Source organism: Biomphalaria glabrata, chromosome 4, assembly GCF_947242115.1.
Source record: "Biomphalaria glabrata chromosome 4, xgBioGlab47.1, whole genome shotgun sequence".
Lineage (NCBI taxonomy): Eukaryota > Metazoa > Mollusca > Gastropoda > Planorbidae > Biomphalaria > Biomphalaria glabrata.
The window spans coordinates 1,023,824-1,047,839 of record NC_074714.1 but is presented as its reverse complement, the minus strand read 5'-3'; the positions used below and the strand labels follow the sequence as shown (position 1 = coordinate 1,047,839).

The 24,016-nt window shown below is 35.7% G+C and overlaps 1 long non-coding RNA gene across 6 annotated transcripts; it reads left to right on the top strand.

Moving 5' to 3' along the window:
• The first annotated feature begins 2,949 nt into the window (after positions 1-2,949).
• LOC129925652 (uncharacterized) lies at positions 2,950-22,666 on the top strand. 6 transcript variants are annotated; one of them, XR_008777341.1, is made up of 6 exons: positions 2,951-3,233; positions 17,250-17,399; positions 18,426-18,510; positions 19,125-19,451; positions 19,980-20,089; positions 20,886-22,666. It is a non-coding gene; the product is annotated as an uncharacterized LOC129925652 (long non-coding RNA). The 6 variants fall into 6 exon arrangements; XR_008777340.1 differs by having other exon boundaries at positions 2,953-3,233; positions 19,125-19,390; XR_008777339.1 differs by having other exon boundaries at positions 2,950-3,233; positions 19,125-20,089.
• Positions 22,667-24,016: the final 1,350 nt, after the last annotated feature.

Genomic DNA, 24,016 nt, shown 5'->3' with positions numbered 1-24,016 from the left:
TAAAATGTTTGACTCGCAGCTCTCCAACAGTCTCTCAGAGGTCATATGCTGGCAGCTACTTTCCTCTATGCCAGTGAGGGTGAAATGACGCTTCAGTTGATCTTAACAGCGCTTATACGGGATACGGGGGGGGGACCTCTGTTTTGCCCTCCTCCTTTTTTTTTAACTGTCTGGTTACCTCTTGTTACTAATTAATGAGATTAATATGTGTATAAATGTTTAAAAGAAGTGCAGAATTCATTTTCACAGGGTTACCCCACCATTCTGAGATTAGGTTTTCAGATCTCCAAGAGTTTTCCAGGAGAAAATATTCGATTTCAGGATCGGAAAAAACGCGAACTATATATTTAGTAATAAATATAAGAGTTACCATATAATATACATTTATAAAATTACAAGATCTCTCCTGAGCCTTTCGTCTCCATGCCCGAAAACCAAGCTGATGTAGATCTGTCTCCATACATCATCAATCCATCACATTCGGGATCTGCCTTTGGGTCAATCAGCTTGTGTGTGTGGGGGGGATCGAGTTGATGGCGCTTAAGTGCACTGAACATAATTTCTTAAAAAAAAAATAGTTGAGTAACGAGAGTTTATGAAATGGAGAGTAGTACGACGTGGAGTAGCCTATAGGAATGTGGCGTGATAGAATTTTGTAGTTTCTTTATTTCTTTTAAGAAAAAAAATTGATCGCAAGTTTCGTAGCCTATATAGACATCAGTTCCAAGCAGAGAAAGGAGATGTGGAGCACGAGAAAGTGAAAACAAATTTAGGCTTTATGCCACAAGGAGGACAATAGTTATAATGCTTCATGGAAGAAGTTAGATGATAGAACTAATTGAAGCATAATTTCCTATATTTTAACATGCTATTTCGCTATTTTTTACGGCCTTTCGCTCATTATGACTCCCGCGAAAATTGCGTTAGCTGATTATGTCCGACCCATACCGCAAGTTGACTTGAATTATAAATTTAATTGCTGATATGGAAAAAAAGAGTTAAATTTAGTTTTATAGCCCAATAGGTGAGGAGTCTGCAGATGTTTTCATTATAAAATTCTAAACTAAAAACTGGCACAAAAGCGTTCGCAATTGGTCCTATCCCATAGATATGTATAGATCTAGATCTAATTTTCTTCTACAAGATGACTAGTCTAGATTCTAGGTCTAGATCTAAAAATAAGACATCAACTACTCAGGTCAAACATTTGTTATTGTTGAAATAGATATATATAGATCTATAAATAAATGTTAGCACTATTGTAGAAAAAAACAAACATAGAGTCTGTATAGATTTAGATCTAAATCTAAGTGATTTTTTATCTATTTTTTTTTAAGAAATTATGTTCAGTGCACTTAAGCACCATCAACTCGATCCCCCCGCACACAGGCTGGGCCTGTTCTAATTCTATATACAATAGATACTTAAATCTCTGGATATATAATATAAATAAAAAATAAATCACATTTTATTTTTTGTATCGGCAGTCTAGAATATAGAGTTAGATCTAATTTTTGATTTCTAATAAAAATGATGGTAAAAGAAATTATTTCGATACGACTTGAGTCTATTGACATTGCATTTATAAAGCTAGAATTTTTCAGAATCTATAAATAGTAAAACTTTCATTTTCTAAGACTTAAACTCTGTCCAACACAACATTCATCACATTTTATATTTTTTAGATGAAGATGCATAGCGGGCTTCATTATATTGCTTTTGGAACAGAGCCACATACATATTAATAAAACCAGCTCTTTTGAGTAACAGGAAGGACTTGAAAACTACATATTAAAAAAACAAGCAGCAAAAAAGAAAATTTAAGGCAAGTTGTTTTTCTAAATATTTTGATTTATTATTTAAAATGAACTTCATTGTTTCTTTTGTTGTATGCATAATACAGAACAGGCACATTATGAAAATAATCTTGACTAGAATCTTTCAATCTAGATTAGATTTAGATTTAACTTTTTAGAACCGATTTCCACAGGGGATGGGAATGGGCAGGGTTTAAACCCGGAACCATCGGTAAGTCTGAACAGTCCATCACACAAAATGCATGACCAGGCAGATATCTTGATTTGAATTACTAACTAAGATACTTTATAAAAAAAAACAACTAGTTCTTGGCGTCCATTGTTATTCAAACAGTTACATAGTTACAAAAATTGATCTTGAAATAAAATGTTTTTTTTTTAAATAAACAAGTTAACTTTAAAGACCTTACGATCTATAAGGCAGATGATGTAAAGGTCACCTGTTTCTGTGGACCACGGTTAACGAGGATGTCTTGGCCAGCACAATGAACAACCACCTTACTTTTCCCCAACTAATGTCAAATACCAATTAAACCTGGTTGGACTCAGAGGTATCCCAAAATTCAAAATACCAGTCTTTAACGAGATTCGAACCTGGTACTGCAGGTTTCAATAAGGGCCTCTTTTGAATGAATAGATCTACAATTTTCATACTAATAGATAAGATAATAATAATTAATATACAAACAATACTTCAATTCATTTCTTTTATTTCCACAAATAAATGAATGCATATTATGATTTGAATAAATATATCTATATATTAAATTATATAAATATTTCTCATTGGATAGCTTGGATATAAAAAAAATACACTATCTCACATTTACACATATTTATATATAATTTAACTACTATAATTATGAATGTACACAAATTATTTTTTTTAACACACATTATTTCAAATATTCTAGGTAAACCAGCCTATGTATTAGCTGATATGTTTAAAATTCATCCCACAACTGCATCTAAGACAGGGGTGGGTAAATTACGTCCCGGGGGCCGGATGTGGCCCAGCGGAATGTTTTATGCAGCCTGCTGACACCTACAGCAGACATGCCTATAGTCTCGCATTATGCGGAAACGGCCCGCAGAATCATCAAAAAAGCTCACATGTTCAGCCGTTCCGCATTCACGATTTTTTGTTCCGCCAAGTCTGAATTCCGACACTAAAAAAAAATTGCCATTTTATCATTATTTATTAATAGTGCGAATTGAAAATACTGAGTGCAAAATAAAATATATATAGGTCTGTGTTTATTGTTTACATTTCATCTACTTCCGGACCCGGTGTGTCCTAAATTTACGAAGAAATGGTTGAAGACTAGATGAGATCTACATCTAGTTCTAGACATAGATCTCTAGATCTAGTAGTCTAGGTCTAGATATTAGAATTAGATCTATTCTTAGAATCTAGTAAGTGCTAATTAGCCAAATATTCCATTCAAATCCCTTTCTTTTCACCACAATGGCTCTACTACAGTACTCTACTAATATACTATAATTATATACTATGATTTACTATCTATACAACTACTAGAACTAGATGATAGATCTAGATCTATCTATCATCATCTAGACCTAGACAATCTAGGAATCTAGTCTTAGTGAACTTAGTCTAGACTAGGCTACTAGATAGGTCTAGGTCACTAGACTTCTAGATCTAGAATCTAGACTAGATTTAGATTAGAATGAATATATTTCAATAGATCTAGATCTAATCTAGTCTAGATTGTTTTTTAGATTTTAGATGATTTGATAGATTATCATACTTTCATAGATCAAATAGATCTGACTATTCTAATTATAACACTAACTCATTGAACAGGTTTCTAAGTAATCTAAGAAACTTTCAAAAGGATTTAAAAAAAAAACTTTATTAAAGATCTAGACCTAAATTAATTAATTAACTTGACTTAGACTTAGACACAGTAAGTTGAGTAAGTCTAAGGCCTAAATAAGGCTATTAGATCTAGATCTACTTTTCTTATTACATAGTCTAAATTAGTTTCTAGATCTAGAAGTAGGGCTAGCACTAGATAACTAGATTTAGAAGTAGACTCTAGATCTATCTAGAAATAGACTTAGAAGGTGATAGATCTCTAGATTCTAGATTTCTATGTATCATTATGTAAATTTAGTTCTTAATAAGTCTATTATAGACTATAGATTTAGACATAAATATTTAGATCTCTAATATAATTATTATAATCTGTGTTCTTAGACATAGAGGACTTATTAGATATAGATTATAGATCTAGACTAGTACTAGTAGACTCTTAAATTATTTTAGATCTAGAACTATATACAAGATCTAGTGTGACTAGAGTAGAGCCCTAGAATTAGAAAAGGATAGATAATCAAGTAGATCTAGAATAATCTAGACTAGATTTCACTAGATCTAGTCAATAGATTTAGACCTAGTAGTAACAAATAAGAATTGTTTGTTTTTTTAGTTTTTGTTCTTTAGGAGGGTTTTTGGGCCAAAGTCTTGTTCGGGTCTCTTGATTTAGAATGCACCATTGAAGGACATGGTCAGCATTCTCTGGTGATGGGCAAGTTTCTCTAGTCCCGACATTTAACTTCCAGAACATATATTGTCTCATTCAGTGAACAAGCCTTTTCCTTTGTGGAAACTAAACAAGCATTACTACTGGTCGATTTTGACTGACTGTAATTTGACAGCAGTCACAAGGATAGAAACTAGTAAGCTAGTTCCACAGTTCCGGAACATCATGCACGAGTGTAAAAAGTAAAATACTGCACATTAAGTAGAACTGTATATTTGTCAGGATATTTTAATGTAAAATGACAACAGCAATTTGAAAAAAAAAATCGTAAAATTGGTTTAAATAATTGCTAACTCTTGTTGTAATTCCTTAACGTGAAGTGTGGGGAAAAAAAGAAACGTGAATATAATACAGTGTAAATATGAATTAAAAGACATTCTACACAGTTAGCTTAGAGTGTCTCTATAAGTTGTATATAAATATGCGGCCCGCCATTCCCAATTTTTAAAATAATGCAGCCCTCGATACAAAAAGGTTGCCCACCCCTGATCTAAGATGTTCATGTACTGTTTTGGATGTTATGTATGTCGACATATCCGATTTGATTTTCTGGCCCAATAAGGAGAGTCTCAGGCCCAAAAAATTTATTTGTACTTATGACAGGAAGATGACAGAAATAAATGACTGTTTTGAAATTTTCATTGAGAGACCTAGCAGCGTTAAAGCACAGGCACAAACCTATTCTTCCTATTAGCACAACACAGTAAAATATCTGATTGGAACTCATTACTTTCAATAAATGAATTTAAAATATTTATACTAAGCTTTATAGTTTCTTTGGATTTAATAGCCTTTAAATTTTTATTTTTAGAAGTGATGTTGTTCACAAGAGAATCAAATTTAACTTTTTGTTTTTTAATGAGGTGATATCAATCTCAGAAACCTTAGTTGGCAAAACTTTTTTAAGCTCTGATGGATTTATCCAGTAAGATAATAAGCCTGTAACTGTCTTACTCTCTTTTAGCCTGGTGTTGGCTTCCAGCATAAATAAAGTGTCTGCCACATTTCTTCTTCTTCTTCATCGTTCTCATTGTTATGTTGGAGTGTTCATATGACTAGACCAGTACATGAGATGAACTGCGCAGTGGTTTCCAAATCAGGGAGCTCTCCATATAGTTTTCTTTCTATTGGGGTGATTTGGGGCCAATGTCTTATACGGGCCTCTTGGTAGAGAGAGCAGTTTTGGAGGACGTGGTCGGCATTTTCTGGTGATACTCCACATGGGCAGATTTCACTGGTTCCAATTTTGAGCTTCCGGAACATGTGTTGTCGCATTCTGTTGTGTCCGGTCCTGAGTCGAAAGATTAGACGTTGGTCTTGTCGGGATAGCTTATAGTAAGCGTCATCTTTCTTGTGATTTGGATGGGAGCTCGTCCATTTCTCATTTATTTTATCTACAATTAATTTCTTCATTTCTTCTGGATAGAGTGCAGAGTTTACTTGTGAGTTTGTTCTCCCACTCTTGGCGAGTGTGTCAGCCTTCTCATTTCCTGCTAGTTGTATGTGAGCTGGTATCCATTGAATAACAGTTTTTTTGCTGTTGTTGTTGAGCTTTGTAAGTGCTGTTCTGAGGTTTTTAATATGAGGGGAATCAGAGTTTTGCAAGCTTTGGAGGGTTGTTTTCACGTCTGTTAGAAAGACAATCTGACTGTGGGGGGAACTTGGATGATTTGCTAACATGGTAGCAGCTAGTGCTAGTGCTTCCCTTTCTGCTCTGTGACTGTCAGAGAACTCTCCAGTTGCAATGGATTTTTCTAGTTTTCCTCCATCTGGCCATTCGATAAGTATTCCAGCTCCTCCATTTGTGGTGGCTTTATGGGATGAGCCATCCGTGTAAACTCTGATCCACTGATTGCTAGGGTAATTGGTATGTAGAAAACAGTTCACTATTTCCTTGAGCTCTGTTGGTCTGTAATCAGATTTTCTTTTTATGTTTTCAATATGGTCCCTTATAGTAGGAAGAGGGCTTTCGTCCCAGGGTAGAGATTCATTATAGTGTATTGAGGATTCCAGAGTAATTTTTTCAAGTTGGTGTTTCTTTTTTAGGTTTAGAGATTCCTGTATGAAATTGGTCCTTTTGAGACGTTTTTTTGTGCCAGTTTTGTGGATTTTTGTTCTGAGTGGGTGCCTCTCCAAGGTTTCCAATTTAGTGAATTGGGAAAGGATTTTTATTTCTCTTCTTTTATCCAGAGAGATCAGGGCAGCGGTTTCCTCCATAGCTCTTATGGGTGTTTTTTTTATTGCTCCTGTCATTATCCTTTGACCAATATTTTGAACCTTGTCTATTTTTCTTAGGTTGGTTTGGGCTGCTGAGCCCCATGCTGTGGCACCATACATATCTTACATAACTGGTATAGGTCTTTTTCAGGATGTTGTGATTAGCTCCCCAATCTGTGCCAGCTAATTTTTTCAAGAGGGATAGTCTCTGGATGCCTTTACTCTGTGTTTTATCTATTTGGTTTTTCCAGGTTAGTCTCGGGTCATATGTGACTCCAAGATAAGTAGGGCTGTCATTTTTTTCTAAAGCTTCCAAATCTAATGTTAATTTTATTGTTTGTTGTTTTGTTGACTGTGAGAATATGGTATATGTGGTCTTTTTTGTGTTGATGGACATGCCCCAGTCTTTGGACCAATTATTGAGTTTATCAAGAGCATCTTGTAATTGAAATTTCGATGTTCCTACATATTCTTCTGTGCTAATTATGGCAAGGTCATCTGCATACATGCTGCTTTTAACTTTTCTAGGTAGGTTTTGATTTAGATCGTTTATGAATATTAGGAAAAGTGTTGGGGATAGGACTCCTCCTTGGGGGACGCCATTTTTTATACCCACTGTGTGGCTTCTTTGTCCTTGCATGCAAACTAAGGCTTTTCTATTATTTAGGTATTCCTTTATCCAGTTGTACATTCTTTGGGATATGTGATGCTGGATTAGCTTGAGCAAGAGACCTTGTTCTCAGACTTTGTCAAATGCTTTTTCTAAGTCAACCCACACAATTGTTGTTGGTTTCTTTTATCGAAAGCTGTCTTCTATTTCTTGTGTGATGAAGGCAATTTGATCTTCTGTTGATCTGCCTTTTCTAAGCCAGCCTGGGCTTCAGTGAGTAGGTTATTTGACTCAAGGATCCATGTCTGCCACATGAGTGCAGGACTCACCAAGTCCAACTATACAAGAACAGTGGGCGAATAGAATAATACCATCTTGACTTATTACTATCCAGGGCTGCAGTACATGCTAACCACTGAGAGTGAAGACCTATTAAAAAGAAAAAAAAATTATTTAAAATACCTGTACATATCAAGACATTGGTCTCATATACATGTAAATACCTTTGAATATCAAGATATTAACTATAATATAACAATATTTATTACTTACCTTTGCTAGTGGTTTAAAAGCCATAACATCTTGAACCCAACCATCTAGGAACTGGTTGTAAGCTGCTAAACTCTTGTAAGCCTGTAGACATTTTCAAAAGTAAAAATAGCAATAACATTTTAATAATTGATTTAGAACTCTTGTAATATAAAGAATTGGTTGGACTTCGAAGCATCCTAAAAATATAGAAATTCAAAACCCTAGTTTACACCAAAAATTCAATTGAGACTAGTGAAGTGCTTCAGCCGCAACAGCCAAAAGGTTTGGGCTAAGGTGTAATTAGCTTCAAATCTTAAAAGAGCATTTGAAAGTTGTAAAAGAAACACAGATCTAGGACCATTAGATTTATCAACAAGTTACTAGTCTTGATGAGCCTAGTCCTAAAATAAACTTTAAAAAGTCTTCAGCCTGGATAGTAAAGTTTTCTTTGGTTTAGATGCTAGATCTGATCTATATAATACTAGTATCTAATAATAAGTAACTATTATCTGTAACTATAGTCCAAATATATCTTGTGCAGAGATGTGTTTAATGAGCGCCTAAAGGCAGCACTGAAAAACTCCCAGATACCCCTCCCCTCCGGTCCACCAATGAGATTGGACGATAGCGCTCTGAGCATGCTATAACTATAAGCATGAAAGTAGTGCTACATAAAAGCTAAATTTATTTATCTTATCAAGTGACCTAGAAGTGAAGACTAGATCTAGCTATATCTATTAGATAAAAATTAAGTTTCATATGCTTAAAATATGCAGCAACAGAGAGATGTAGATTTTAGATGTTATCTAGATTTTCTAGATCTATTCTATAGAGTCTAGATGAGATCTAGAATGACCTACTAAGCCTAAGCATTATGTAGGCTAGACTCTAGATCTAGTCACACTCTAATCTGAGACATCATCCAGATTTTGTATATAATATATCTATGAAGCCATAGATCTACATCTAGAATACTAGATCTTGAAGGCTTGAGTAGAGAGTAGATCTCTATCACAATCTATGTAGGCCTACATTATATGTTACAACAATGTTGATCTAGCTCTAGACCAGTGTTTCTCAAACTTTTTTGTCTGCCGGCACAGTAAACAAACTACAAAAATTTCGTGGCACACCACGAAGAGCAACAGATGTTTTATAATAAAAAGAAAAAAAGATTTTGCCTGTTTTTCAGTATTATGTTTAATGTGAATGTTGTGCCTGTTTTTGAGAGCAAATGCGATCTAATCGAGGCTCCAAAGTCGACAAACATCGTCTATTGTAAGAAGTCTCTCTCTTTTCTTAGATTTGATTTCAGTCAGTGCTGAAAATCCAAACTCACAAAACCATAAAGATGTAAATGGAAGAACAATTATTTTGATTGCTTTTAAATTGATTACAGGATATAACTTGTTGATTGAAATCCAAAACACATCCAAGCGTTCTCGGAAAACTTGACTTAAGAATTGCATCGTTTTTTAAATCATTGAGCTGCTCTTCTTCTTTAGTTGTAAAATTTGTAGCTTCATTGTTTCCAAATGGAGAGTTGACCCATTTATATTCATTACTTCAAACTGTTGAGAAGTAATGCTGCAATGTTGACTGCAGGTGTTTCAAAGTGTCCAGAATTTCGGGGGTGATTTCTTTATTTGAAGCAGATTCATTGTAAGTAGGAAAGCAGTCCTTTCGTGATTTTACTTTGCCACAAAGACAATCAATTTTAACCAAATGATATTAGTTTTGATGATGCAATGATGATGGTTTCCGATGGTCCTTGAAGACTTCAATTCAATGAATTTAATTTGTCAAATAAATCAGAGAGAAATGTCACCTTAACCCACCAAATCTCGTCATGAATAGAAAATCCAAAGTCTTTTTTTTTTCAGCCTCCAAGAATGAAATCAGCTCAGCCTTGAGTTGGACGACACCCTTTAACACTTTTCCCCTGGAGAGCCAACAACGAACGTTGGTGTGATACAGGAGACATTAGTAGTCTGAATCCATTGCTTCACAAAGCTCTGAGGAAAGTCAGAATGCAAGCGGTCGAGATTTGAGGAAGTTTACAACTTCAATCACTTGATCCAGAACAGACATCAAATATTTGAAGGCAAGAGCTTCTCTGTGGATCATGCAGTGAACAACTAATACATTTGGATTTTCTTGACGCACAAGAGTGAAGAATCCCTTTCTATTTCCCTGCATGGAAGGACAGCCATCGGTGCAAACGCTGACACAGTTTGTCTCCACTGTACTTTGAATAGCAAAATGTTTTCGTTCACTAAGACTAAGACTAAGACTAAGACTGCTTTATTGATCCTTACGGAAATTTGTTGTGATTACAAGGACTCGTTTCTCATATAAAGACAACACAACAGAAAAATACACATAAATACAACAGACAACATAAAGAGTTCATTCAGCGACTACACACAGGTATCTTGGTGCATTTCATGTTCCCTGATCAATGAGTGGCGGTGATAGAGTCTGACCGAGTGAGGTACGAACGAGTTTTTGTACCGCTCCGTTCTTGTTTTGATTGACAGCAGTCGCCCACTTCGCGACGACCTGGCGTAGTTCTGATGGAGCGGGTGGCCGTTGTCTTCCAAGATTTTTTCGATTTTTCTTAGGCACGTTTGTTCAAAAAGTTCCTTTAAATGTGGTAATGTTGTGAGTGTAATTTTTGATGCTTTTTTAATGATGTTTTCTAGACGTTGCAACAGTTTAGATGAGGCGTTGCCTTGCCAACAACTTATTCCGTATGTTAGCAGATTTTGTACTGTCGCGCCGTAAAATGTCTCAAGGATCTTCTTGTTTAATTTAAAACTGTTGAGTTTGTATAGAAAAAAGAGTCGCTGGGCTGTTTTCTTTGTCAGAGTTCCAAGGTGGTCTTCCCATGAAAGCTTGTTGTTGATGATAATGCCTAGATATTTATATGCCTTTACTTGTTCTATAGATGTAGTGTTTATTTGCAGTTCACGTATAGTTTGTTTTTTCTTTCTAAAATCTATTATAAGTTCTTTAGTTTTTGTTACATTCAGTTCTAGAAAGTTGTCGGTGCACCAGTTTGTAAACTCTTCTATCGAGCTTCGATACTGAGTTTCGTCTCCTGAAATAAGACCGACTATGGCAGTATCATCAGCGAATTTAATGAGTTTAACTGAGTCATAGATGCTTCTTATGTCATTAGTGTAAAGAGTGTATAGCACAGGAGAAAGTACACAACCTTGTGGAGCACCCGTACATAGAACTCGAGTTGACGATTTGGTGTTGTTGACTTTAACATACTGGGGCCGTTGGGTTAAAAAGTTTAGAACCCATGCTTGCAAGTAAGGGCTTACATTTAAGTTACTCAGTTTGTTTATCATTAGATGTGGCTGTATGGTATTGAAAGCCGAGGAGAAATCTACGAAGAGGACTCGTGCATATGTTTTGGGTATATCGAGATGCTTATAAAGCTGGTCCAAAAGCAATAGAATGGCATCCTCAGTTCCTCTAGCTGCTTTGTATGCAAATTGGTGAGGGTCTAGGCTGTTATTGACTTTTGCTACAAGTTGTTTAAGAATATATTTTTCAAAACATTTCATAACAATAGGTGTTAGTGCTACTGGGCGGAAATCATTTAAGCAATCTATTTTTGGTTTCTTAGGCACTGGTATGATTTCTGAAGTTTTCCAGATGTTTGGAATTACGCACGTTTGCAATGACTGGTTAAAGATATGACAGAAGATAGAAGAAATTTGCTCCGCACATAGCTTGATCAGCTTGCCACTAATTTTGTCCGGTCCACAAGCTTTTGTTACGTCTACTCTCTTAAATAACAATGTCACTTCATCCTCCGTTACAAAATTGACGTAGGGCTCTTGTTTTCCTTTGGACAGAGTGTTGAAAAGTTCTTTGTGTAGTTCAACAAAATCTTCTTTGTCAAAACGAGAATAGAAATAATTTAGTTCGTTGGCGAATTTCTCAACATCAGCCACTAAAATTTGTTTTCGTTTTGAGGCGCAGCCTGTTATTTTCTTTAATCCCTCCCAGCATTGTTTTGAGTTGTTCTTTGCAAAGAAATTCTCAATTTTTTCTTTGTATGTTTTTTTCCCTTCAATTATTGCTTTTCTCAGTTTATTTTTAGCATTTATAAACTCTTCGTTGCTAGCCTTATACTTTGTTTTCTTTTCAGTAATAAGGTGTTTGATTTTTTTGGTCATCCAGGGCTTATTGTTTCCATAGACTTGTATTGTTTTTGTTGGAATTGTTAACTCCTCGCAGAATGATAGATATGAGGTAACAGTTTCTGTTAGTTCGTTTATGTCTGGACAGTTCTCAATAAAGATTTCCCAGTTAGTTTTCTCAACGCATCCTCGTAGTTTTTCTACAGCCTCTTCAGACCACATCTTGACCGTTTTTATAACTCTCTTTGTAGTTTTAAGAGTAGGTTTGTAATTTGGTATAAGATGGAGTAATACATGGTCAGATTCTCCAAGTGGGAACAAACTTTTACATTTGTAAGCCTGCTTAATGTTTACGTAGCATTTGTCGAGCGTTCTGCCCTGCCTTGTGGGGAGGGAGACATACTGGCAATAGTTTGACAGTGTGTTGTCAATATTTAGGTTGTTGAAATCTCCAGTTACGATACAAACAGAGTCCGGGTGTTTTGATTGTACATTGTGTAACACATCAAAAATTATTTCCGACGCAGTCGCTGTGTCAGCCGTCGGTGGTATGTACACAACAACAACACACACCTGGGTGAATTCTCTAGGCAAGTAGTAGGGCCTAAGTGTGACACACATAAGTTCAATGTTAGGGTCACAAATTTTATTCCTGATGTTCACATTATTGGCGTTGCAGTATTCCTTGTTTATATAGATTGCGAGTCCTCCTCCTTTTGACTTTCCACTATTAAGTGTTCTGTCTGCTCTATAAACGTAAAATTTATCGAGATCAACAGAGGAGTCGGGTATCGTATCATTGAGCCAGGTTTCAGTGAAACACATTAAGGAACACTCTCTAAATTGATACAAATGTTCACAGCAACCTGTTAATTCTTCCATCTTATTTTGTAAAGACCTAACATTGCCTGTTACGATGGGTGGTAGGAAGCCTCTTTGTCCTCTTCTTCTACACTTAACTCGTATTCCTCCTCTACGTCCTCTCTTCTTACGTTTTGCGCTAGGGATTTGTTCGGTAAAAGCCTTGGGCTTAGGCTCGTTATTAGGTTCCAAGATGGCGGGTGTGTTGTCCATACTGTCAAGCGTCTTACCACAAAACTCCACTGAAATACACGTTTCCACACAAATTAAAATCCATACCAACATTAGAATCCAAAAGACACAGTGCACATCCATTGAAACATTGAATTCGCCTTTGGTCGTAGTTGGTAAGTCTTTGCAAAATAAGAATTTGTTGACACATTTTTCATCCTTTATGAACTGAATAAAAGCTAACAACTGGGCTTTGCACTAATGTCAGTGGATTCATCCACTTGAAGGGACCACAACAGAGACAGTTCATCGTCAGTCATTTTGAAGTGTTCGAAGATTTGATCTTGTAAATCTGACAATAAGTCTTCAATTCTGCGCAAGATAGTACTATTTGACAAAGGAACTTTTTTAACTTTTTCGGCAGCATCGGGTCCAAGGATAGTTTCAACAACTATTGCTAAAGCTGGTGCAATGACTGATTCAGCCTCTGTGTGTTCTTTCTTGCATTTGCTAATAACTGAACAACCTTATAAATTGCAATTAATCCCTTTTCTGAAAGCTTTAGGTAGTTCGTAAGTTTCTTAGCTTGTTTATTTTGTTGAGCCCTGATGTTTTCGAAGTATTCCTTCAGTTGCGCTTTTACAGCTGGATGTTTTGTTTCCAAGTGTCTCTTCAATTTGCTTGGAACAAGCGCCTCATTCAACAGAGCTGAATTGCAGATCAGACAGAATGACAATGGAGAATCTTCAGGTCCTGAAGATATGAAACCATATCCGATGTAATCTTCTTTGTACCTTTGTTTGGTTCCATGCTTTTCATTGAACGCTTTCGCAGTTTCATTCTTACCAACGTATTTCTCCATGGATAACAATGATTAAGGCTTAGTAATAATTTGTTATTATTAGCATACACCTACAAAATTTACATGAAACACATCGCTTATTATTATCGTTACCAATATAAGAACTGCTGAGCGTCTGCTAAGGGGGCCTACATTTGAGTCATTATAATAATATATGTATAGTGGACAACTCCATAACCTGAAGAGCTAACACCCCTTTCCGTCATAATGTAGCGATCCACTACTATTACTGGTCGTTGCAAGCTGGGATGTCGTCACAAGGTAAAATAAAAATTTAATAGTAGGCAAACCTGTGTAACGCTGCACGTGTGGCATTCTGAAAACTCCTCGGCACACCTGCAAATCTTCGGCGGCACACAGTTTGAGAAACACTGCCCTAGACAATAATAAATATTGACTATTCAATCTGATTCTACATTTATGTCAAACAATATTATGAATATAGTATAGATGTCTAGATATGCTAACTTAAATAGTTAGAATATAGATCTAGAATCTAGTCTAGATTAGTTATTAGTAGATCTAGATCTAATCTAGGTCTAACAATAAAATTGATTCGGAATACCTTGAACTCATCCTTTGTGATTGTGTAAGCACTTTCAGTAGAACAAGATTATAAGTGAAGAGATCTGGATAACACAAGGAGGGCAGCAAATCATTTTCTTTATTACGCTGGCTTGCTTTCAAAGTGTAAGAATTAATATTTGTTTCTGACTATATCATTCTTTGCTCGACTTATCCATGGTAAGTGCCTAAAAGCTTGTGTTGACTGTGCATAGAAACCAGATTTTTACCAACAATATGTCTGCCGTGCCCTGATCACATGACTATGTCTACCAACCTAAAGGTTCCTGATGTGATGGGGAAGGTAAAGGCGGCTGGTTGTTGTGCTGGCAACCTCATTAACCATGGGCCACAGAAACAGATGACCTTTACATCCTCAGCCCCCTAGATTGTAAGGTCTGAAAGGGGAACTTTACTTTGATTTACTTTAGTGGGAAAAAAAAAGTTTCTTCTTCCCTTTTTTATTCATTAAACACTGTTTTCTTTTCACTCAAAGAACTTGTAGGACTACTTTTAGCCTAATCAATTTGATGGAGGCGTGGTGGCTGAGTGGTAAAGCTCTTGACTTCCATACTGGGGGTCCCTGCTATGAATCCTAGTGAAGACTGGGATTTCTAATTTCTGGATCTTTGGGCACCTCTGAGTCCACCCAGCTCTAATGCCCAATCCATGGTTCAACAAATTTAAAGATCTTACATGGCAGTATGAATAAAATGACAGTCTATAAAGTCAACTAAAAAAAAGTGAAATTGTACAAGATATAAAATGGAAATATTAATTTGGAGCAAGTCACAACATTTTGAAATAGAAATGTACCAGCTACAACTCGCTAGATGCAGTGGATACAAAATCACAAAATTTTGAAATAGAAATGTACCAGCTACAACACACTAGATGAAGTGGATACCAAATCACATCAGTGTAACTGGCAACTCAGATGTAGACTTCTTGGACAACCAGGGAAGGCTAACACCAATCATCTAGCAGGCTGTGAGCTTCAATCAGCTAATTACATTTTGAAAAAGAAATTTACCAGCTATATCACTCTAGAACACAGGACTCTACAACATAGGATTCAGCAGTCAATTCTACAGAAAATAGACAAAGTAAAAAAGTAAAACAAAAACCTAACTCCAAACAATAAAAACAACAACCTTCAAAGCAATGGAAGAGATCATTTTTTCCCTGGTTTCTCTGGACAAAATAAGAGAAATAATAATCCTTACTCAGTTTACTAAAATGGAAACCTAAGAGAGCTTCCCACTCAAAACTTAAACCCACAAGTCTGGCACTCAAAATTAACTGAAAATACCTCATTTCATACGAGAATCTCAAACAAAGAAACACTGCTTATAAAATATAATTTATGAATTAGTTAAACAGTGCAATGACTCTCTTCCCTGGGACCTAAGCTCTCTTTCTGCTATAACCAAAAAAAAATCTTATCACAATCAGAAAGATCTCAAGGAAGAAATCTAATATACCAATAACCAGTGGGTCAATTATACAGATGGCTCATCTCAAGAATCCACCGGTAACGGAGGAGATGTCTTATGCAATGAATGGCTCAATTGAGAAAGATTAGAAAAGTTAATAGCCACTGGCGATCTCTCAGACAGCCACTGAGCAGAAAGGGGAGTATTAGAACCAGCAGCTACCACACTAATCAACCATCCACCTGTGAACAGCCAGATTTTCTTTCTAAGGAATACCAAAAACATTTCTTTCCTATCTTTCAAAAAATCTCTATCAAACAAGTCAAGACAGCTCTTATAAATCTCAACAATAATAGCAAAAAAACTGTTCTCCAATGGATCCCAGGCACACTTTCGTATAGAGGAGATGAACAAGCTGACACTGCCAAAATGGGAGAATAAGTAAGCAGTCTTAAATTCCATGGAAGGTGCAGTGGCTAAGCGGTAAAACACTTGGCTACTGAACTGGGGTGCAGGGTTCGAATTCTGGTAAGACTGGGGTTTTTAATTTCACGATCTTTGGGCGCCTCTGAGTCCACCTAGCTCTAATGGGTACCTGACATTAATTGGGGAAAAGTAATGACAGTTGGTCATTCTGCTGGCCACATGACACCCTCGTTAACAGTAGGCCACAGAAACAGATGAGCTTTACATCATCTGCCCTATAGACCACAAGGTCTGAAAGGGGTACTTTACTTTTTCTTTTCTTAAATTCCACTATATCCGGAAGAGAAAAAGAAAAAGAGAGTAGTATAAACCAAAAATATAACAGTTGTTGCTCAAACATCAGGATCAAGGATGCATGTTACATTCTATCAGGACACAGTCAATGAATTATTTTTCACCTTTGAATAGGGCACAACATAATGAGTTAACACTTATTCTGGATGTTGAAACCAGTGAAACATGCCTTGTAGAGTTCCTCCAAAGAACATATTGCCTTGTTTTATCGTGAGACCCAAACAAAATACTGGCCCCCAGCAGTCCTTTAGAATAAAAATTGTATGGAAAGCTGCCTGATCTGAAAAGAATGGAGTTCGTCTTCGATATATATATATATATATATATATATATATATATATATATATATATATATATATATATATATATATATATATATATATATATATATATATATACAGGATGTAATATTTAAGTTAAACTTTTGTCACACAGTCTCATATTTGTTTATATTGACTTTAGTATTCACATTTATTCAAATAAAATAGCTGTATATATTCTACATTTATCCTTAAAATGTTGTGCACTTTTGGTCACTAGTTCAAATGTTTGCTGTGTTAAAGGCTATAACTAGGCCTACTCATGTGGCTCACATTGAGTTAAAATCAGACATTGTAATCCTTTTTGTGTGTGTCTACATCCTCTTATTGTTTATTTGTGTTTTCAGGTGGCGATTTTATTGTTTACCATGGAGTTGTCTACTTTTCAAATTTTACTGACCAAGTTTTTTACAGTGACTGATCCATCAGCAGTTTCCGAAGCAGTAACTGATATCTCAAAAAAATATTGCTTTGCTGATGGTGTCTGGTCACCCTAGGTAATCTTTCTCTTTTTCTTTTAATATGTAAAGAAAATTATATGTATGTATTTTTGTATATAGAAATGGATACTGTTTGTCTAAGGTGGATACTATTTGTCTAAGGTGGATACTGTTTGTCTAAGGTGGATGTGTTTGACCATGGTGGATAAAACAGAGCTTGATCTTTGCAGAAGCTGTAGAACACCTTTCCACCATGGGAACCATAAATTTAAATGAAAGTGTTCAGATTTTATCCATGATCACCTGTCCAAAGATTTGAAGTATCACACTCAATGATCTATTTAAACAAATAAAAAGAACTCTACTGTTTAACCACAAATCTTAATGAAATTTGCAAAGACCTTCACATAATCCCTGTTGGTTTTTATTATCTTTTTAATATGTTTAATTTGTTGATTTTTACTTGAAAAATTTGTAGTTTTGGATACTGGATAGACAACACACATACCCACATTCTCATTATAAAATCATTAGTTTCTACTTTTGGACATTATGACAAATAATATAATCCATTAGCTTTGTGGCGGTATTAAAATGCCCTATAAAAAGGAACTTGATTCAAGAAACACAAGGAAGGGAAAAGAGAAATCTATTGTACATAAGTAAGAAGTAATGGGATGCAGTATGCACAGTGGATATTAATTAAAAAAAAGTAAAGTTTACCTTTCAGACCTTGCGATCTATGGAGCAAATGATGTCAAGGTTATGTTTCTATGGCTAGTGGTTAATGAGCAGGTCGTCATGTGTCCAGCACAATGACTAACCGCCTTAATTTTCACCACCTAAAATCAGTTACCCATTAGAGTTGGGTGACTGAGGGGCACCCTAAAAATTCAAAATCCCAATCTTCATTTAGGTTCAAACCCAGGACCCCATTGTTTTCCTATGAGGTACACAAATCATTTAGCCGACAAAAAAATCAAAATATTGATATAGAAGCGAAATGAAAAATGACTGAGCTTTTGGCCCATGACTTTGAAATGCTAATATTTAATATCTATGTAAACTTGTTTATGTTTGCAGAGGATCAACAGGATTTGTTCATTGAAAGACACTTGAAGATGTAGGCAGTTAAAGCAAAAGGACTTCTTGCAATGTTTGTTTCAAGGTAATGTTTTATAGACATAACATTTACCATCCTTTTTATTTATGAAAGCAGTAAAAGAGTTTTTTTCCTTTTCTGGGGGGGGGGGGGATTTTTGTGTAATTCTGTTTGTGGTAAAAAAAAAAATAAAGTTCCCCTTTCCAATCTTTTGTCTATAGGGCAGATGATGTAAAGGTCATCTGATTCTGTGGCCTATGGCTAACGAGGGTGTCATGTGGCCAACAAAATGACCAACTGCCTTTACTTTTTCCCCAACTAATGTCAGGTACCCATTAGAGCTGGGATTCATACCCTGGACCCCCAGTTCAGAAGCTAAGCGCCTTACTACTCAGCCACCGCACCTCCCTGTTTGTGGTAATCAGGGTTTGAGTTTTGAGTTTAGGCACATGGGCACAATTTAGGCCATGTTGTTCCCAGGCTATTTTATCTTGATAGGCTATAAATATAAGTGTAAAATATTTTTTAATGTGTATAAGATGCATCTCCAGATAAAGGTGCTACAACTGACCAAATTAAAAAAAATTCATATGTAAAGATAAACTAAATCATGAATAGTGATGTGCCTTTAGAACTGTTTCATGGGAGAAAAACATCTAAAATCATTTTTTTTTCCGCAGGACCAGACACAAGAGAATTCGACAACATATGTATCAGAAGATCAAAATCAGAAACTGAAATCTGCCCATGTAGAGTGTCACCAGAGAATGTTGACCATCTCCTCCAAAATTGCTCTCTTTACCAAGAGGCTGTACATGACACTGGCCCCAAAACACCCCAATAGAAAGAAAAGTGATTTGGAAATCACTGCAAAAATAATCTCATATACTGGTCCAGTCATCTGAATGCTCCAATAAAAAAATGAGAAGGAAGAAGAAAGAAGATTGTATGTACCATTTTTGTTTGAGGATGGGGAGAAAAGTGATCTTAGAATTCAAACACCAAAAGTATGTGTCTTTATGAATTCAATGTAATTGATACTGGGCTTTTTGGGCTGAAAATAAAATGCAAAAAATTTTATTGGAATTGCAGAAAAAAAAAGAGTTTTTAGCCAAAATAAACAATGTATAGCCTGAGAACAAATCAGGGGGAAGAACCAAGGGTAATGCTAGTATACTATAGAAGTATCTTTTTTTATCCTTGCAACTTCACTGATGCATAACAGTGTCACAAACTGTTTGTTAATGTGATATGAAACATAATTTTTTTATTTTTTTTGTTACACATATAATCACTCTAAAAAAATTATTTCTAAAATAGATAACTGTCTCTAGTAACCTGCTAGTGGACCATGACCAACCTTTTTCTATCTTGCTTTGTATGATATAAACTTTCCTAGATTTGACTTTAAATTGTTGTCCTAGACATGTCTGTTATGCTATAGGCTACTTTTAATTGCATATGTTAGACAAAAATTGTGAAAACAAGAGTACATAACATTTTCTAAAGAAATTTTCAATATTTTGCATTTTGAGGGGAGCAACATGGCTATTGAAAAGCAGAGACCATACAAACCTCATTAGATGAAGAGTTTTATTTTGTTGGTAAAGTCCTTGGTTTTGAGCCAGCAGAGAAACATAGAAAGGTAATTTGTCAACATTTCAGATTTATCACTTATAGAAAAGCAGAAAAGCTTTGATGGGCAGCATCTCTGTTGACCCAATGATCCATCCAACTTATGAAACAAGTGATGGTGAAGATGTTCATTACAGTGCTAATGTCTGGGAACACTTAAAGACTTACATTTTTAGTTCATGCTTTTCAAAATTTGGTGATGAAAGCTGAATTGAAGCCTTCATCTCTGGCCAATAGTCATGCTGTTTATTATTTCTGGTATTATTATTGCTTTTGATTAGCACAACTTCCATGCTCCTATAGCAAGCACAGTGCATTCTGGGTCAATATCTTTTGTTGAGATATGGGGGGATATGGAGGATATCTGTGAGTCCTTCCTTTAGGCTCTCAGCAAGCACAACTTCCATGCTCCTATAGCAAGCACAGTGCATTCTGGGTCAATATCTTTTGTTGACATATGAGGGGATATGGAGGATATCCGTGAGTCCTTCCTTTAGGTTCTTAGTGAGCACAACTTCCATGCTCCTATAGCAAGCACAGTGCATTCTGGGTCAATATCTTTTGTAAACATAAGAGGGGGGGGAGGATATCTGTGAGTCCTTCCTTTAGGCTCTCAGCAAGCAAATCAAGTCCATTAAAAATACCTACTTTACATTGTGATTTCAATTTAAGCTCTCCTCACTTAGATAGTCAAGCAGTTTTATAGCTTAGCATTTATACATTCAGTTTACAGCTAAGCATTTATACATTCAGTTTATAGCTTAGCATTTATACATTATCTGATCAACAAATATTTATTCTTTCAGCTCTGTTTTGACAATATATAAAGAGTGACTTTAGCTCAACTCCTCACCAAGCTTTACAGTCTGTGACATTTTTTTGGTAAAACTTTGAATCAGATTTATGTGTGTATACTTCATTATGTTAACTACATGTATCAAGAATACTCAATTCATAAAAAGAAGCTGCTTTAAAGGATTAAAGATAACTTTGACCCTTTTGAGAAAACAAATTTAAACACAAGATTTTGAATTAATTTTGTAATTCTTTTATATTTTTTTTTTCTGAAAGCCACATAACGACACAGGTATTTATTCAAGGTTTTGAATGTATGGTATACTGTTAGGTTTAGTATTGAGTCATTCAGTAAATTGTTTTTGTTTTGTGGTTTTTATAAATTAATAAATGGAAGTTTATATAATGTGTTATGCTTATATGTATGATTTTTTTTACTGATCTAAAGAAAGAAACTTGAGGATTTTAATTTTTATTCCTTTTGAAACATGTCAGGAATATTAGAACATTGGTTGGCAACATTATTAGTGTAAAAATGTATTTCACTTGGTAGCCAAGAATGCTTATAACTGAGATGACATCACTAATAGTGGTTAACAAGGGTGCCATGTTGTCAGCACAATAACCAACCGCCTTTACTTTTCCTAACTCATATAATAATAATAATAATAATAATAATCTTTATTATCCTTAAGGAAATTTGTCTTACAATTTGTGCATTACACCAAACAAAAAACATTATAACTATAAGAAACCAAAATGTACATTCACACCAGACTCACTCATAATTTACATGTGACAAAGTTTATACCAGATTGTTCTTATTTAATGATTTGATTGCCAGGGGAACAAAAGAGTGTTTGTGTCTGTTTGTCTTTGCTATCGGTGTCTTGTATCTCTTTTGTGATGGTAAAATCACAAAATCCTGACACAAAGGGTGATTCTTTATTTCGAGGATCTTGTTGGCTTTTTTATAGATGTTTGTCTCAAACAACTGCCCAAATGGGGTTTGTTTTTTGCCAATGATTTTGCCAGCAGCATTTAGGATTCTATGAAGTTACCCATTAGAGCTGGGTGGACTCGAAGGCACCATAAAGATCCCAAAATTAAAATACCCGTCTTCACTAGGATTTGAACCCAGGGTCCTCCTGTTTGGAAGTCAAGTGCTTTACCACTCATCCACATGCCTCTGTTAAAGGCTAGATTTTGTGACAATTATTTTTAGGAGAGAGAATGATGTATGCACAAAGTTGTAGCTTTTTTTTTATTTTTATTAAATTTATTTGTATTTAACCACTGACTTATTAATCTCTTGAATTGTCAAATTTAAGTTTGTAATCAGTTAGTGTTGACCTTGGCTTGATAGGCTAAAAGGATTAACAATAATAATAATAATAATTATAGCTTGTATGTAGAGCTACTTTCATGCTTACAGCATGCTCAGAGTGCTGTGTTCCAATCTTATGTGTGGACCAGTAGGGGGGGGGGGGATTTGGGAGAGGGTTTTCCGTGCTGCCTTCGGGTACTCAGTAAACAGAACTCTGCTTTAGTCGTGTGTTGAACCTAGAGTCACCTTGATAGGTAGCCGAGCCAAGCCAAGTTCAAGCATACTTAGCCTCTTGACCACGCCTCCACATTGAAATTAAATTGTAAATGTTAAATATTTTTAAAAATTTAATACAGAATTTGATATTTATGAAATATTTAATACAGAATTTGATATTGATGAAAAATTTAATACAGAATTTGATATTGATTACAAAAAATAATACAGAATTTGATATTGATACCATTTCATTTGTGTGTGTGTGTGTTTCCAATAATATTTCTATGAATGTACAATTTATTCTCTAGATAAAGATTCATTTTCTGTTTTGTAAGGCAGCTCTCAATCCTCAGTGTTATGAGCATAATGATAACAGAGTCGAAAACCATGTCATCTTAGTATGGCTTTAATACACTGAATGACTACACAACACACATTTTGTGAACACATTCTTACGGACGAGTTACAATCACATGTAAACATAAGAACGAAAACCGATACAGCATATAATTTTCATGAGTGAAATTCTAAATTTACTGAACTAAACAGACTTCTAATTCAAAAACAGACTTCAACTTCACAGAACAGACTTCTACTTCTCAGAACCTTCTACTTCACAGAACAGACTTCTATTTCACAGAACATTCTACTTCACAGAACAGACTTCTACTTCACAGAACAGACTTCTACTTCACAGAACATTCTACTTCACAGAACAGACTTCTATTTGACAGAACAGGCAAGGATAATAGAAGAAGAGATGTTAGTTTGTTAGTTCAACACTTTCAATGAAATTTAAGCCTCTTGTGTTGACATGTATGGAAAGGATTTTTTTATTTTTACTTCAAGAAATCTAAAATTTCCTAATAAAGAGTTGCCTGACTACTATAGGCTTTGCACTGTCATCAAAGCCCACTTCCATCCATGTGTCTTATATTGCTTTGCACTGTCATCACTGCCCACTTCCCTCCCCTGTGGCTTGTAAATACTTTGCACTGTCATCACTGCCCACTTCCCTCCCCTGTGGCTTGTAAATACTTTGCACTGTCATCATTGCCCACTTCCATCCCCTGTGGCTTGTAAATGCTTTGCACTGTCATCACTGCCCACTTCCCTCCCCTGTGGCTTGCAGATGCTTTGCACTGTCATCACTGCCCACTTCCCTCCCCTGTGGCTTGTAAATGCTTTGCACTGTCATCACTGCCCACTTCCCTCCCCTGTGTCTTATAAATGCTTTGCACTGTCATCACTGCCCACTTCCCTCCCCTGTGGCTTGCAGATACTTTGCACTGTCATCACTGCCCACTTCCCTCCCCTGTGTCTTGTAAATACTTTGCACTGTCATCACTGCTCACTTCCCTCCCCTGTGGCTTGTAAATGCTTTGCACTGTCATCACTGCCCACTTCCCTCCCCTGTGGCTTGCAGATGCTTTGCACTGTCATCACTGCCCACTTCCCTCCCCTGTGTCTTGTAAATACTTTGCACTGTCATCACTGCTCACTTCCCTCCCCTGTGGCTTGTAAATGCTTTGCATCACTGCCCACTTCCCTCCCCTGTGGCTTGCAGATGCTTTGCACTGTCATCACTGCCCACTT